At 36.6% G+C, this 18,906-nt stretch overlaps 1 pseudogene; it reads left to right on the top strand.

The window, feature by feature from the left end:
* Window positions 1-9,489: 9,489 nt before the first annotated feature.
* Window positions 9,490-17,866, top strand: LOC113275024 (annotated as a pseudogene).
* The last annotated feature ends 1,040 nt before the right edge of the window (window positions 17,867-18,906 follow it).

The raw sequence follows: 18,906 nt of genomic DNA, 5'->3' as shown, positions 1-18,906 counted from the left end.
TGCCTGTGCAAGGGGTGTAGGGGAAGTTCTCATGCAAGAAGGAAAACCCATAGCCTATTTCAGTAAGCCGCTCAGTCCTAGATCATTAAGCATGTCAACTTATGAAAATGAACCACTGGCCATTGTAATGGCTGTCACCAAATGAAGAAACTACTTGATGTGCAACCACTTCACAATCCATACAGACCAACAGAGCATAAAGTACTTCTTGGAGCAACGGATGACTACTGCTCTACAACAAAAATGGTTGATGAAGCTATTAGGGTTTGATTATGATATCAAATATAAAAAGGGAATGAAAAATATAGATGCTGATTCACTATCAAGAATGTCATCTTCTTCATGTCAATCCATCTCTACCACAAGACTAGCATGGGCATTGGAAGTTATCAAGAGTTATGAACAAGATGAGGTATCTCAAGACATCATCACCAAATGCTTATTGTCTCCATCCTCTATGAAAGACTATACTTACAAAGAGGGAGCTTTGAGGTACAAGTCTAGAATTTTTATGGGTAGTAGCAATAGTGTGAGAAAAATGGTACTCTCTTCACTCCATTCCTCTTCAGTTGGAGGCCATTCAGGTATTCATGGCATCTATCAAAGGGCCAAGACATACTTCATCTGGCCAGGGATGAGATCTGATATCATTGAGTTGGTTGCTTCATGTGATATGTTCCAAAGAAACAATGTGGATAATACCCAGCAGGTCTTCTATAACCAATGCCTATTCCATAACATGCCTGGCAACATATATCCATGGACTTCATAGAAGGATTTCCAAAGTCCAACAAGAAGGATGTGATTATGGTCATCGTAGATAGGCTTACTAAATACAGCCACTTCATTGCTCTAAGCCACCCTTTCACTGCAGCAACAGTAGCACATGAATTCCTAGGTCAGGTGTTCAAACTACATGGGCTACCAGCCACTATCAGATCTGACAGAGACAAGATTTTCACCAACAACTTCTGGCAGGATCTATTCAAGGCCATTGGGACCACTCTACAGCTCAGCACTGCCTACCATCCGCAGACTGGTGGGCAGACAGAGAGGGTAAATGCTTGTTTATAGAATTATATCAGGTGCATGACAGGTTACAAGCCCAAGAATTAGAGCAAATGGTTACCACTGGCAGAATGGTGGTATAATTCCAATTATCATACTAGTATGCACACTTCTCCTTTCAAGGAATTATATGGGTATAATCCACCTCATTTAGCTTTTCCTCTTGAAGTCACTTCCTCGGTAGAAGATGTGGAAGATTACATCAAGAATATGGACAGAATAATCAACATGCTTAAGGAATCCTTGCAGATATCACAAGAAAGAATGAAGTATTTTGCTGATATGAAGAGGACTGACATAAGTTTCAGGTTGGATGACATGGTTTATCTTAAGCTCCAACCTACAGGCAAACCTCAATGGCAGTAAGGAGAAACCAGAAGCTATCTGCAAAGTACTATAGGCCCTTTAGGGTCATTGAGAAGATCAACTCCGTGGCTTATAAACTGCAACTTCCATTTGAGTCCAAGATACATCCAGTACTTCACGTTTCTCAGCTTAAAAAGAAGATTGGAGCTATAGTTACTCCCTCTCCACACCCATTGGTTGATCAGCAGGGACAAATCACCATGAAGTCTATTGCTCTATTGGAAGAAAGAGTTATCGTCCGTAACAACTACTCTGTCCCTCATCTCCTCATACAATGGTCCAACTCTCCACTAGAAGACAACACACGGGAAGATGCCAGCAATATCAAGTCTCACTTTCCTAATTTTAATCCTTGAGCTCAAGGATATTCTTCAGGGGAAGTTATTGTCATAGCACTGGTTGTACTCGATCGTTCAGATGGGGTGCCTCAGTCGATAAGTATGGGCGCGGATAGTATAAGTATTCTGTACAGTTTAATTAGTGGTTAATCTAGTCATTAATTACTTAAGCATCCATTTAATTAAGTCTTAATCAGTGTTAGTAGTGGACATTTGAGATGTATCCTTGAGTTAGATCTTATTTTAGGGTTTTGTGAGGACTATATAACTAGTTATTGTATTCCTTTCCCATTTAAGAAATGAGAAGATAAGAAGAGGCTGCTCTATAGTGGGAGGCAGATTTGTGTTTATTGTGTGAATTAGGGTTATACCAGTTGTTCATCAGAACAGAGATTAGATATTTTCATTACAAAAGAGAAAGAGGAGATTAAAAAGTTTTTATATGACATACAGAGTTAATTGTAACTCAAGATTCCGTCAACAGCTGTAACACACTCATTAGACAGAAACAGAGAACCACTGAAAAGGACACACGTGGACTCTGTCAGTTACAGTTAGAATAACTAAATCAGATAAGTTGATTGGCTAACTCAGACAAGCTGAGTGACAGTTAGAAAAATAAAATATCTCCTCAATTAAACACTATGTAAGAGCTTCTTTTGGAATAGCCATATAGACTATTCTATGCTCGGCGATGCATTTCCTAATTCTTAGAACCCTGTATTTTGAAATAGTATTTCAAATTGTGCAAACATGTACTGAAAACATTTGTACATGGAGATGGAAATTTTTTCAGAATTACCCAGAGTTGGAAGAAGATTTAGTTTGGGTATTTTTCATTCAAACCTTCAAGAATTCAATAAGGTTGGTGATACTGCACTTGTTTCTTGGATGATCAGGACACATGATTTCCTCCAAAAAAAAGACACAATATCCACTTGTTGATATTTTAGTAGTTGGATATCTAGCCCAGTCAGCATCAGTATAGACATGGAGAGCTTGAAAACCTTTGCCAATAAATAACCCATGACCCAAAGTGCCTTTAATATATCTGAGTATTCTCTTAGAAGCTACAAGATGAGAAGTAGTAGGAGAATGCATGAATTGGCATACTTTATTAACTGCAAAGAAAATCTCAGGTCTTTTCCATGTTAAGTATTGAAGCGCACCAACAATAGACCTCAACTCAGTTGGATTGGATAACAACTCTCCATCATTTTTTCCGAGTTAGAAGGGTGCATGACAGGGAGTGGAACATGGTTCCGAAGAAGTTCTAGAGCGTACTTAGTCTGAGAAAGAAACAAACCTTCAGAAGATCTTTTCACTTCTAGAACAAGAAAATAATGTAAAGTCCTTAAGTCATTGACTGGAAATTTAACTTGTAATTGAGAGAAAACTGAGTTGCAGAAAAAGGTTGAACTACTAGTGATAATAATGTCATCAACATAGACTAGGATGATAGTAAGTTGGTTATCAATGTAGTGAATAAAAAAAGAGGAATCAGCAAAGAATGAGTGAAATTTAGTTCAATAAGAACATCAAATAGCCTCTCATACCAAGCTTTGGGAGCTTGCTTTAGACCATAAAGTGATTTTTGTAATTTGCAAACATAATCTGGATGTTCTGCATCAATGAAATTAAGAGGTTGTTGTATAAAACATCTTCTTTCAGAGAGTCATGCAAGAAGGCATTGCTCACACCCCAGTTGTTTGAGGATCCAGTCATTATTAATAGCTATAAAAAGAACAAGTCTGATTGTTATGGGTTTCACCACATGACTGAAAGTACCATTATAATCAAGTCCTTCTAATTGACTGAAACCTTTAGCCACCAATCTAGCTTTAAACCTCTCAATGGCGCTATCAACATTTTCTTTGACTTTAAATATCCACTTACACCCCACAACATTTTGAGATGGATCAGGAGGAACTAAAATCCAAGTCCCAACATCTTTCAAAGCCTGATTTTCATTATTGACAGCAACCTGCCATTTGGGATGCTTATATTCCTGGGCAAAGGTAGTAGGAACAGAAGTACTGAGAATATTCAATTAAGCTGCAGGAAGCAAATGTTTTGTTTCAAGAAAAACTTTTGGCTTGAAATTCCATGTTTTGACCTGGTTGTCATATTATGAGTAGAAGTAGTATGTGAAGTAGGCAGAGTAATAATAGTAGTAGCACCAAAAGTATCAATTGAAGAAGAGGTAGAAGTAGTTGCTGCAGAAATTAATAGTGCAGAATGTATATCATATGCTGAAGCAAGAGTGACAGAAGCAGATGCAGGTGTAGTGTCCACAAATATAGAAGTAGAATGCATGTCAAGAAGAATAACATCATGAGATGTATTTGAATATATAGATGCAATAACTGAGTGAGGTATTTCAAGAAGACAAGTCAGCAGATAAGAATGGAAATTGATGCTCATTAAATTTCACATGTGTGGATACATAAATCTTACCATAGTCCATGTCTAAACACCTATATCCCTTCTGATGATTACTGTAACCCAGAAAGACACAGGCTTTGCTCCTTGGTTCAAGTTTACTGTTAGTATAGGGTCTATGCCATGGAAAACAGAGACATATAAAATCCCTTAAGAAATTATAATCTGGTGTCTTGTGAAATAATGCTTCAAAAGGAAAAACCATCTTGAAAGATCTAGCAGAAGTCTATTAATCACATAGTTGGTTGTAGTCAAAGCTTCTACCCAAAATTTGTCAGGAACACCAGACTGAATCAAAAAATCCCTTGTAATTCCTATCAAATGCCTATATTTAGACTCTGCAACACCATTATGCTCAAGTGTATGAGGACAAGTCAGCTCATGACCAATTCCATGTTTTGGTAGAAAGCTTCCTAATTTATTATTGACAAATTCTCTACCTCCATCAGTTCTTAGCATTTTTATTTTGGTTGAGAATAAGTTTTCAAACAAAAGTTTTGAAGTGAAAAAAGAAAACCTTGAAATCTGACTGAGCAGCAAGAGAATAAATCCAGCATAATTTGGTGAAATCATCCAATATATTAACATAAAATCTCTAACCAAAACAGATACTTTTGGTGTAGGACCCCATACATCCAAATGAAGTAATTGCAAAGGAACAATACTAATAGAATTTGAAAGTAGACATGGTTGCTTATGACTCCTAGCTAGCTTACAGTCATTACAAAATAAAGGTTCATGTAGAGAAACAGGTTATGACAAATTCCAACAAACTTTATTCATGGTCTGAAAAGAGTGATGTCCCAATCGTCTATGCCAAATAGTAGTCTTGACACAGAAAAAAGCAGTTGGAGTTGTTGAAGTAGTTATATAAACATGACAATGAACAGGATATAGGCCACCTCTACTGATCCCATTGAATAATAACTTCTGAGACATAATATCCTTTGCAACATAATCATAAGGAGTAAAAGTAAGTGAACAATATTGTCACTAGTGAATTGGGGGACATACATAAAGTTTCGTGCACATTGAGGAACATGAAGAACATTTTTCAAAGAAAATAATTTGTCCGGAAGTATAAGATTAGAATTACTAATGTGTGAGATTGCCATACCTTCACCCTTAACAGTTGCAATCTGAGCAGAACCATCATAAGAAGTAGAAGGATTGAACTCATCCATATTGTAGGTCAGATGATTAGTTGCTCCACAATCCATGTACCATGGATTTTCGCCAAGTATATTTTCACTAGCAATCATTGCAGATAAATTATGTGGAGGTTCACAACCTTGAAAGGCAAAATTCAGGCGTTGAAAACATTCATGTGCAATATGACCAACTTTAGAGAAGATTTGACAAATTGACTCTATTAGTAGGAGTAGTTGGTCTTGGTGCAGTTACATAAGTAAAGAAGTTAGGTCGAAAATTGGTAGTGGAAGGATTATGATAACCACCTTTAAAAGAGGAACCATGACCTCGAAAATTAGAGTTATATGAAGGACGAAAACCTCTGAAATTACCTTGAGAAGATGATGCCAGAAAAGCTTTTGAATCGGCATCAGATCTGAGATTGACATTTCTTTCAGAAAGAATAATCTCCTCACTTAAAAGTAAATTATGTAACTCACCAAAAGTAACAGGTGGAGATCGAATCCTGATGGAGGTAACAAAAACATAATAATCTGGTCCAAGACCTCCAAGAACTGTAATTACAAGTTCATCATCAGAGATTCGAGATCCACAAGCAGCTAATTGATTCAAAGCTTTTCACTTTCAGAAATGTATGTAGAAACCTTAGATGATCCCTAGCACATGTTTTGTATACGTAACTGAATTGTATGAGCAGAAGAAGAAGCACCAAATCTCTTCTGTAGATTATCCCATAATTCCTTCGAAGTAGAACAATCAGCAACATGAACAATAACCGAAGCAGAAATTGAAGCATTAATAAGTAAAAGGACACAAATATCTTCATCTTGCCAAATAACATAGTTTGGATTCACATAAGGAGCAGATCTGGTGCCCGAAGCAAGAAATTGTGCAAGACATGGATTTGTGCCATCAACATAACCCAGAACACGAAATTTACGAAGAACATGAGTAATTAAAGACTTCCAAGTCAAGAAATTATCATCTTGAAGTTTCAAAGGTATGATATTCATAAGAGTATGAAGAGGTATCGATGTAATAGAAGACACAGAAGATTCGATAAATCTTGACATAGTAAGTTTGTTTGAAAAGATCAGAAATTAAATTGAAGATGATGAGAAACAAGATTTGAATTTGCAGACTCAATTGAAAATTGCGGAAGAATATGGAACCATGAAAACCAATTGAAGATTTGGTTTTCAATCTGATACCATAGTTGTAGAGAAGAGATCATATATTTCCATTACAAAAGAGAGAGAGAGAGGAGATTACAAAGCTTTTATATGACAGAAATATTTAACGGTAACTCAAAGATTCCGTCAATAGTTGTAACACACTCATTAGACATAACAGAGAACTATTGAAAATGACACACATGGACTCAGTCATTTTCAGTTAGAATAACTAACTCAGATAAGCTGAGTGGCTAACTTAGACAAGCTGAGTGACAGTTAGAAAAACAGAATATCTCCTCAATTAAACACTATGTAAGAGCTTCTTTTGGAATTGCCATATAGACTATTCTATGCTCGGCGATGCATTTCCTAATTCTCGAATCCTGTGTTGTGAAATAGTATTTCAAATTATGCAAACATGTACTGAAAGCATTTGTGCATGGAGATGGGAATTTGTTTCAGAATTACCTATAGTTGGAAGAAGCTTTAATTTGGGTGTATTTTCATTCAAACCATCAAGAATTCAACAAAGTAGAATGTTGGGGTCCATTAAAGGATGTTGAAGCACCATCACACGAAAAAAGTCAGATTAAAACTTTAGATGATGACGACGAATTATCATTAGTTAGACCACAACCATGTAAGGAAGATTGTATGTTGTTTCCCTCTGATTAGTTTGATCCCATGGAGTGATCAACAGTTTCCAGATCCAAGTCTTAACGAAACCAACCATGGATCCCATGGAGTGGTCAGCAGTTTCCAGATCCAAGTCTTACCAGAACCAACCAAAATTTACAACACTAGTAGTAGGAGTAATTCTTCATAATAGTATTTGGATGATTGTTGACACGGTGGGAGCATTATAAGTATGTGCTACTATGTGTACTCAAATTCTTTGACAAATTTAATATAGAAATTGAAAAATGTAAATACAGTTTGAACTTAGAAAAATTCGTATAATACAAGTTGATTACTTAAGTTGTGTTAAATTGTTAATTTGTATCCAGTCTGGTACCAATCTTTTTTCTTCTTTTTACGCCATTTTCTGGTTTGGATTTAACATGAACCAGCAATTGGGATATACCAAAAACATTTGGGTGATATTTTATTATTCATGCCGGCATGATTTTTCAATACCAATAATGCAAATTGGTATGGTTTTTCAACGACGACATAAAACAGTAAAGATATCATATTTCAAGGAAAAAAAATCTAACAATAAAATATCCCCCAGTTATTTCTGGTATACCCAATTGCTTGTTCTTTAGCAGATGTCTCAAATGTTAGTGAATCTATCTTGCTGCAGAATCTTTACTAGAGCAGGGAATTTCATCAAAAGCAACATTTAAAAACCTGGCTAAATTGGGGCCTATGCCACTTAATTGGGGCCTATGGATTTTTTCATCCACCCCATAAAGAATGATAAGGGGTGTCAAAGTTTGATAAAACTACCATTTTACCCTCTATCAAATATTAATACTACTAATTTGTCCCCATCAAATCCTAATCATAAAATTAAAAACTAAAATCAAAATCATAAAACTAAAATCATAAAATTTAAAAACTAAAATCAAAATCATAAAACTAAAATCATAAAATTAAAAACTAAAATCAAAATCAAATTCATTTCCATCTCCACTTCAACTGATTCTTCTTCTTTTCTTCTCAACCCAATCCTATAAACTAGGTTTTAGTAACATAAAATTGCTCAAAAATTGAAAATTTTGAAATCAATTTTTCCCTGGTTTATCAGAATCGGTTAACATTAATGTATATGTGATCCGATTGCAAATAGAAATGGTTTATGTTCATGCCCACAAAGACCGATTGTCCTTGATATGTTTTCTGGTTCGAGAAATTTGAACCAGAATCGGATTACATTAGCACTTATAAAAACCGATTGTTGATGTATAATGTTAGAATCGGATTTTATACGTGTGTCGAGTAAACCGATTGTTGTTCTCAATTTTTCTGTATCTTCTTTTTGTTAGAATCGGATTACATGAGCATTCTTATAAACCGATTCCTGTTATGCAATGTCAGGAATCGGTTTTTACATATGTATCGTGTAGACCGATTCTGGCTAACCAATTTTTTTTCTTCAGTTAATACTCGATCATAAAATGAGTATGAAATCATACTCGATTTCATTACTCGATTTCATTTCGATTACAAATGAAAACTATATGCTTTTACCCAATTTGAAAATGAGTAAAACTTTATACTCGAATTGAAAACGAGTATAACTTTATACTCGAATTGAAAACGAGTACAACTTCTTAAGCGATTTGAAACTGAGTATGAAGTCATACTCATTCTTAACTCGGGTATAGAATGAATTTTAAGTTTATTTGATGTTTAAGAACAAACAATCACGGATAAAAATGAAAAAATTTACTCATAATCGGTTTATATCCATGCCCATATAAACCGATTCTGGATAATCAGTTGATACCACTAAGAACATAAACCGATTCTGAGTTGGTGTTCTTCAAAAAAAATCAAATTTTTAAATTTTTTTCAGGTTCAAAAGATTCATTAACACATTTTAATTTCACATCTAACACGATATTTTATCACTAATCACCCGAATTAACACTAATTAATTAAGAATAAATTAGCCATTTAAAAAATAGTTGGCTAAGGAGTTTCTATGGATTATTTCTTAATGACCCTATTTTTTCACGTAGCTATAGGCCCCGATTTAGTCGGATTTAAAACGCTTTAGAATTAAAACTCATCATGATTCATGATGAACACATGGGTTGGCCACAGAGCTTCAGTGACTTGTCAGTGGTTTGGGCTTGCACATTTTAGGTTTCGCCATTAACGTGGAAACTGTTCCAACTACTGCTGGGTCCCTTTGTGGGAACTATTCCTGATCTTTTGGGGCCGCACCTATATACAGTACAATCAACCTTAACTAATGGCTAAAAATGTAGATCATCGGAGAGTGGTCGGCCTAGCCGATTATGGTGAAATTAAGTTTTAGAAACTCCAAATTGGCTATGTCTAGCCTGGCCGCCTTCTCCATTGATAGAGGAGTACGGCGGACCTTCTGCAAATCAAATGACTTATTGAAGGTGTTACTGAGATGGCTGAAAGAGCGGTGGATACACATGCTATTGGAGATCTCGTTCATGGGTCTCATAGAAAAGCTGCAAAGACGGTATTCTTATATTGGCTCAATCTAGTGTTTTAAAAGTTAGGGTTTATGTTAGGGTTTATCTTTTAAATTTAGGTTTAAAGAGTGATTAGTCTCTAAAAATCTTCTTTGATAATCCAATTTCATGCTTGCTCATCTCTGACTATGCTCAGTCTTCTATTACTTAGCTAGTTGTAGAAATTACATTCATATATCAGTTTGGTGTTCTGCGGTACAATAGGGATTTGTTGCATGTTAGTTTTCTTCATTCCCTACGGTTTGACTTCTGCATTTTCTGTAAATCTTATAGTAATCTTCACTTGCATGTAGTTTTGCCTCATTTAACTTTCAGTCCCAACTCTTGTGTCTGCTGTTTGATTGTGCATTATTGTTTTAGTCTGAGTGGAAAAACAAGCTGATTGAAGCTTATTCTCATCGTGCATTATTGTTTCAACTTGTTTTAGTTATGAGTGGAAAAACAAGCTGATTGAAGCTTATTCTCATTGTGCATTATTGTTTAACGACATTATAGTTTGTTACTTATAACTTATGGTTTTGAATTTTATATTGCATTTTAGGGGGATATTAGGGACTGGTTCATAAAAGCACATGACAAGTGATGCTACAAAGCCTGCTGCGAAACCCTCTGCAGTAGTTTTGCCTCCTATTAAACCGTCTGCAATTATCCCACAAACAGAAAAACCTGCAAGGCACTAGTTATTACTATGTAGTTAGTTTTTGTTTCCTTTTTATGGTCTCTACTAGTGAAGAAAGGAAGTGTGATACCAGAATTTGGTTTCCTCATTTTCATGAGGAATAGATGCAATGTTTCATGTGTTGTATACTTTTCTGGTGAACACGATTGATATATTTCATTTTTTGAATTGGTTTCGTGTGGTTAAATAGATAAGCGGAGGGCAGGAAAGCTCAGGGAGGAGGAAAACTAGTAGATACTTTGCTACCAAAGCGGATAAGTCTAAAGATGAACAGGAGGTTGAGAAAACAGTAGCTAAAAGAAAACCCCAAGAAAGTTCTAAGGCATTAGATGATGATGTTAAGCCTCCACCTCTGAAGAAGTTTCAAATGGCTAAAGAAGAAGAAAATGCTGACTCTAAACCTCCACCCATGAAGAAGCTTCCCAAGGCTAAAAAAGAAAAACAAAAAGAAGAAGAAAATGATGATGATGTCTTTGAGCCTTGTCCTGCCAAAAAATTGAAGAGTGTCCCTCGTAAAGGAGTTAAAAAATCTATTGAAATAGACGAAAACGATGAGGGCAATGATGAAGTGGGCGGTACTCCTCGTAAACCAGCAGGAAGAGGTGGTGGCGGAAGAAGTTCTGCTGCGGCCCCTGCTGGTGGAAGAGGTGGATTCATGAATTTTGGTGAAAGAAGAGATCATCCCGTCAAAGGAGAAAAGGTTAGTACTTTGAAGGAACTGATGACATATCTCTTCTTTGATTTGAATTAATGCTGTGAGCTGGATCTGTTCTTCTTTAGTAGTTGCGTGGATTGACAATTATTCGTTATCCTTATAGTGAAGCATTCTTCTTGTGTTTCAGGAAGAGGGCGCGCCTGATTGTTTAGTTGGTAAAACTTTTGTTATTAGCGGAACCCTTGACAGGTACTCGAGACAGCAGCTTAAGGTGGCTGTTATTAGGACTAAAATTGAGAAATATCAAATATTTGAAAGACAAATAATCCTTTCTTCACATCGCTTGTTTGTCGTCCTTATCTGTTGTCTATTTGTTGTAGCCTTTGGTTACAGAAGATTACCATTTAGCAATTTAGCCTTTGTTCTATTTGTCCTTATCGGTTGGTAACCCTGTGTCATTTAGCAATTAGATATCAGAAGATTACAAATTACTTTGGATTTCTTCTAGTTTGGAACGGGAAGAAGCAGAAGACTTGGTTAAGCGCCATGGAGGTCGAGTTACTGGGTCTGTCAGTAATAAAACTGTCAGTCTTATAGATGCCTTCCCTACTCTAGGTTCCATCAATTTTTCTGTTTCTGATTTTCATTGTCTGGTTGCAGAATTATCTTCTTGCTGATGAAGATATTGGGGAACAGAAATCAGAAAAAGCCAAAGAGCTAGGGTTTGTTGTTTCCTCTTTTGTTGTTTAAATATTGGTTTCGATTGCTTTACCTTCTCTCTGGTTCTTTTCTTTTTTGCAGACTGCATTCTTAACTGAGGATGGATTGCTCGACCTGATTCATAAATCAAAACCCACGAAAACACCCCCACAAGATTTAAAAAATACTCAAGACAAGGGTGCTACCTCGCAACCAAAAGGAAGCCCTCTGAAAGTAGTAAAAGGTATAACCAGTGCCGGTTGCTTATTGGTTATTATCAGACTGTCAGTTTATTTCACTACTTCAACCTGGTGATTGTAAGGTACTTGACATTAGATTGTTTTTGTCCTTAATGACTGGGCTGCTCTAGGTAATGAAGTCTCGCTCTCTTTGGAAAAGAAAACCCCCCCAAAAGTTTCGGCGCAACGTGTTTCTCCTGCTAAGCGGAGAACCCAAGCTGGTGGTGATTCCTCATTAACATGGCCAGAAAAGTACAAACCGAAGAGTCCGGATGATATTTTGGGCGACCAGCCACTTGTATGTTTATAACTATCAGTACATGGACATTGATTTCTTCTCTTTTTTCTTCTTCATTTCTTTGTTTGGCATGCACATATTTTCCTCTTTTGGATGAGGGATAATTCCTTGAGAGTTCTCCCCCTTTTATGTCAGCTTCACGAGTGGTTGTCCCACTGGAATGATCACTTTCTACATACTGGGCAGCAGGGAAAGGGAAAAAAACAGAATGACAATGGAGCTAAAAAAGCCGTATTGATAAGTGGATCACCTGACATTGGAAAGAGTACATCAGCAAAATTGGTTAGCGAGAAGCTTGGTTTCCAGGGCATAGAGGTTCTGTATTCATGACATATCCTCCATTTTTAGGAGGAAGAATGTCATGTTGTCTAGCACCTGCATGTTGAATTCATTCCTAATGCTCCCACTTTTGACTTAGCAATTCTGCACCTTGTTTATGTATTTTAGGTCAATGCTAGTGACAGCCGGGGAAAGGCTGATTCGAAAATTCTTAAAGGAATTGGTGGAAGCATGTCAAACTCTATAAAAGAACTTGTCAGCAATGAATCTTTTTCAGCAAATACCAAATTTCCATGTGCGCTTACTTGGGAGAAACAAAAAGATTTAACCATGTAAATTGATCTAGCAGGTCAAAACAACAAAAGACTGTGTTGATTATGGATGAAGTTGATGGCATGTCCTCCGGAGATAGGTGCGGGGTGGCTGACCTTATTGCCAGCATCAAAATTTCCAAAATCCCGATCATCTGTATTTGCAATGACCGTCATAGTCAGAAACTGAAAAGTCTTCTCAACTACTGTTTGCTTCTCGACTGTGGGAAACCAACAAAACAACAGGTCTGACCACCCTGGATAAACCTTACCTTAATTATCTTTTCGTTAATTTGCCTAAAATTGTGATATCATTTCTCTCTGCAGCCCTTGATGAATGAACGAATGAGCTTTTTGATAGTTGCCATTGTGATACAATCTATTATGGTATCATGATTGCCTCCTATAATTTTCTATGAAATTTATATGTGAATATGCTGACGGTGACATTATTTCAAATGGATGAAGATGGCAAAGAGGTTAATGCAAATTGCAACTACAGAAGGTATCAAGGTTAATGAGGTACATATGTAACTAAACTTGCTTGTTGGAATCTCTGCTTTTCCTGAAATTATTATCAACAGATCTCGCAGCAATATGATTTCTTTATTTACTGTTTTTTTTTTGTTAAACTAAAAAACAATTATCAATTCCACTGATCACTTTTTTACATAAATAGATCGCTCTTGAGGAACTTGCAGATAGAGTTAATGGAGATATGCGTATGGCACTTAATCAGTTGCAGTACATGAGCCTCTCGATGTCCGTTATTCAGGATGATGATGTAAGGCAACGCCTTCTTAGTAGTGCGAAGGATGAGGATATTTCACTGTTTACTGCTGTTGCCAAGTATATCTTAGTTCCCACCTTTTTTCTGTTTCTTGATTCGGTAATGGGATACTGTTTCATTGGTGTTGCGCTGTCTGACTATTCGTTTTTTATTTTTGGTCATACGGACAGCGTGGGAGTCGAACCTCTAACATGAGAGTTCGACCCCTGCCAACTGCGCTATTCCCAGTTGGTTTGTTTTTGGTATGTTACTTTATCGTGATTTTCTAGATTATAGTTTTCCATGATTTTACGTTGGTGCTTGGCATCAAACAAGTTTCTCCTTGTTTATATTATGTTTCTTTTAAAATAGTTTCATAATTCAACTTGCAAATGACCCAATTCAGTTAATTTCCTAATTTTCTCTTTAAGGATCAGTAAGGAAGGGCATTCATCTGTTATGAATTAAGTCAACTGTAAGCATGTATGTATCAGGGCTTCTTTTGTTTATATCATAATTTGATGTTACACTTGGGCTTCTACTGTCCATATGATTATTGATGTTACATTTTGGCTGTTCTTTTTTAAACTGCGTAAATACTGAAGCTGTGTTTATGGAGGATCTATCTGATATTTTATGGCCGTGCTGACATTTTCCGTTTCTCATGCAGGCTGTTTGATTTTAATGGCGGAAAATTGAGAATGGATGAGAGGTTTGACTTGTGCATGACCGACGCAGACCTTGTTCCTCTTCTGATACAGGTTTTCCGTTGTGTTTATTGCATAGTTTCAACTATTTTTCACCTTTGGCCTGCTACATGTGAGATTCAGTTTTGACTATAAAGATTAGTACAAGTTGCTGCACTTGGCTTCAAAATTGTAGTGTTGGGCATTACATTTCCTAAAAATTGTTCGTATAATTTTTTCTTTTCCAACCTTAGGAAGTGTGCCTGGTAAAGTTTTTTAACATCACTTGTTGAACTCTGGTGTGATATTCTTAATCATAGTGTTAAAAGATGATATCTTAGGGAGTTATTTTAATTTAACTAAACTGTTTCACACTGATATTTCCGAGAGTCATAGTGCCTTTATATATTTTCATGAATTTATATCTTTGGCTTTTTACAGCAAGGATATCATAATGATTTTCTATTATCAGGAGAAGTACCTTAATTTTCGACCAAGTGCTGTTGGTAAGGATTTGGATGGAATGAAGAGAATGAACATGATTGCGCGTGCCGCAGAATCTATTGGAAATGGAAGATTCGGAGATACCAACAGTGGCAGCACAGTGAAACTAGTTCACTTGCGTCAAGTATAATTCCGTAAGTTGCCTGAACTCTGGAACCGAGAATAGTAATCACTTAGTGAGATTTTTATTCACCTTGTACAAGTGCTCCTTAGCTTTTTTTTTTTTTTGTGTGTGTGTGTGTACCAGTGCTGCTTTGTTGCATGGGCGAAGGGAGATCCTTGAACAGGTATTGCTTCTCCTGTGTTACAAATTTGAGACTGCTTAGTGGAACTTTGCCTGCTGTTAAACTTCGTAAAGCCATATTCGTATTTGGTCTTGATAGCAGTGTAGTGAATTGACACTCTCCAAAGCTGTACATGGGAAAGGAGAAAAAAAATATATGGATTATTGGAGGCATTCACACAACCTGCGCGGAAGCTTCCCTCCAATGTCAATCCCTCATATAATATGGAACCTAAAAATTGCATTCCTATGCGTATATGGGCATGATTTTGTAATTTTTTATGGAACCTAAAAATTTCATTCCTATTCTTAGGAAATGCACTGTAATGGTGATTGGAACATCTAATAACATCCTTGGGGGCCTTATATGGAGGAATAAATTATTCAGCAACTCCTCTTGATCCTTACAAACACTTTTGCTTCTAATGGCTTTGCTTATCAGGAACAAATTTCTTTGTTCAATGAAACTTGGATCTGGTGCTGAATTCATGGATGAAAATAGTCTGAATCCAAATATTTCTAATGTTCTCTATCTGGGTTTATATGTATCATTGATGCTTAGAAACATTTTTGTTTGTAGGGGGAGCGCAATGTCAATAGATTTGGTGGGTGGCTGGGGAAAAACTCAACAATGGGAAAGAATATGAGGCTTTTGGAGGATGTGCATGTTCATCTTCTTGCTTCTCGAGAGTCCATTTCACACAGGTTTGCCAGTATTATTTTTTTCTATTTTTAAAGGCTTAAAGCCCAAAGGTTATGTTTAATTTAAACCTCTTTGATAAGAAGAAGTTTACTACCTACAAGCCCAGGTAGCTAGGAAAAGAAAGAAATAATGATCCCCCCACCCCGATGCTGACGAGTTTCGGGGGCCAACAACTGCATTCACACGTCATTCTTCTATAGATAAGACAGTTAACTGCAGTGAAAAGAAATCAGTTCTGGGGACTGAAACTAAGTTGGCTGATTCTTCTTTGTGTTCCTTACCCTTGCAAGTTGCTTAATTTCTACTATTTAAAATGCTGCAGGGAAACCTTGCGAGTAGATTACTTCCCTCTTATTCGGAAACACTTAACTGATCCGCTTAGGTCGCTGCCTAAGGTATATGCCGCACTAATTTCATACAGTGTAAAGGCTGAAAGCTGGGGCAAGCAGATTTATTTATGTGTTTGCACTTTATTGTCAGGATGAAGCAGTTCAGAAGGTTGTGGAATTCATGGATGCTTACTCAATAAGTCAGGAGGACTATGGCTCAATCATGGAGTTATCACAATTCAAGGTGCCTCTGCAGATCCTTGTGTGGTATGGTATATCATATACATTCTCTTGTCAAATGCCCTAACTGTTTCGTGATTGTGTTATATGTTAACAGAAATACCCAAATCCACAAGAGGGAATACAGCCAGCTGTTAAAGCTGCACTGACAAAGGCATATAAGCAAGGAAGCAGCTCACGCGTTATACGATCAGCTGATCTAATTACGCTTCCAGGATTTAAGAAGGTTCCGGAGAAACGTATTGCAGCGATGCTGGAGCCAGTTGATAGTGGTGGTCTGACAGAAGAGAGCAGTGACATGCTAGGAGAAAGTGAAGAAGAAAATGCTTCAGATACTGAATACACAGGTAAGTTTTTCTCTGAATGGGTAGCTCGTTTCCAGTGGTTGATCCAAGACTTTTGGCAATAGTAAAATGACAAAGAAAGGGGTTTCCATCTGGTTGTAAATTGGAACTCTGAGACCTTATTGGCCTTGAATGGTGTGGAGGTCACTTTTGATATCCTACATGCACAACTAGGTTGTGCGCACCCACAAAGTGCATACCATGTACAATGGAAATTTGTCCTGGAAAATCAGATTTGGACTAAGTTTTTATAGAGCTTGTGAAAGGAAGGGCTTCTAGGTAGGATCTTCCTATAAGATTGAACTATTGACACTACCCTAGTTTATTTGAGTTCAAATATTATCAATAAAATGAGGGTAAAGTCAAAGCTAAAACCCATCTCAAAAGATGGTTACGTCTATACTCCTGATCAGGTCGACTGGGCATCCTGTCAATATCTATGTTCGAGTCTTTGACCTCTTGCCTCGTGCATTGGAGAGGAATATGATCGCTGAACCTTTTGTTTATTAATAGGTGAACCTTTTGTTTCATGTTGTCGCAAGTGAACTTCTCAACAAGGCTGATATGCTTGGTACTTTTTTTTCAGATGGACCTCGTAATGGTGAGAAAAAGCTGCAGCTGGATCTCCAAAATAACAGCAAGAAAGGTGGTTAATTTTATCCCGTGTTCATTATTCCAGAGGAAAAAGTACACTGTTAGCTTGGAGGTATTTTTTGCTCTCTATTTTTACGACTAAATATTAAATTTGACAACATTATCAGGAATCCAAGTACAGCTTGATTTAAAGAACACCGGTAAGTCAAGTGCAAAGAAAGCTCCTGCTAGCAAATCAAGAGTAGCATCTGCGAAGAAAGGAAGGCGAATTAGCAGTGGTAGTGCTGCGCTGCTTCTGCATCCAAGAGGAAGAGATGAAAAACTTATTGGACTGTGTATCATTTCAAGCTGCCACTAATTTAGGTTTTTCCAGTGATGGAACTTCATACAGGCCACTGTACAGTTTCCATGTCAAATTGGTTCTTTTGTGGCATTCTATGGAATTGTCAGGGTGGAAATATTGCGGCAGTGTTTTCTTTTGAGCAATTCGATTGTAAATGTTAACTGTTTCTAATGGAATTCAGACCATAACCATGGATGTGCAGCAATGCTAAGAAATATGCCTAAAACAAATTCGGACGCCCGCAGAACATTGGGAGAAATTTGATTCCTTCCTATACTCATTTATTTCAACTAAATATTTGAGCGTTATATGATATTGTAAGCTACGAATAAGTACAATTTTATTCGTAAAATTTTACTGCAGTATCGAGAGATTTTTGCTTGGACCTAACTAATTCTTAAATCGTATTTAACAATCCAAAAAAACTCCTACGTACTTGATTAGGATATACTTACTAGATTAGGCTACGTAAGAAATCATTAAATATTCATGGTATTCAAATTAGATTTTTTAATGGGGAAGGATCCGTTGACATGGTTATAATGACATAATTTTGACATTTTAGCGCCATTTTTTCTACCAAATCCAACCGGCAATGAATTTGAAGTTAAGATTTTGGTGACATGTTCTTCATTCAAAACTCTACATTCCCACAAAAAAATGAGAGTATTCCGAAATACGAAACTTCATCATCCATAAATTTTAATTTTAACCGTTAATCTTCAACGGTTGATATTCAAAATGGTAGATGGTGGTCTTATACATCTAGGAATGCTCTCGTTTTTGGTGGGAGTGTAGAGACTTATAAGAAGAACATGTCATCAAAATATGAGATTCAAATTCATTGCCGGTTGGGTTTGGTAGAGAAAATGGCGCTAAAATGTTAAGATTCTGTCATTATAACCATGTCAACGGATCCTACCCATAAATATCCTTGGTGTTCAATTTATTTAAGATTTTTTAGGATAGTCTTTTTTTTTTTTGAATAAGAAATTTTATTTATTAGTTAAGCCGAGTTACACAGAAGTATCCTCTTGAATACATAATTGTAGCCAGAGAGGGATTTTTTCGGACCATTCTTGTTCGCTAACAATACTAATGCCATATTTGGCTAGAGAGTTTGCAACATGGTTTGCTTCTCTACAGACAAAAGTGCAAATCCAACTATCAAAACTAGATCAGATACTTAAGACGTGTTTGACAGCTTTGACAACCAAATAATTAGATG

This window comes from Papaver somniferum, chromosome 4 (assembly GCF_003573695.1).
Source record: "Papaver somniferum cultivar HN1 chromosome 4, ASM357369v1, whole genome shotgun sequence".
Lineage (NCBI taxonomy): Eukaryota > Viridiplantae > Streptophyta > Magnoliopsida > Ranunculales > Papaveraceae > Papaver > Papaver somniferum.
The sequence above is the reverse complement of the archived record's forward strand: the minus strand, read 5'-3'. Positions and strand labels throughout refer to the sequence as shown.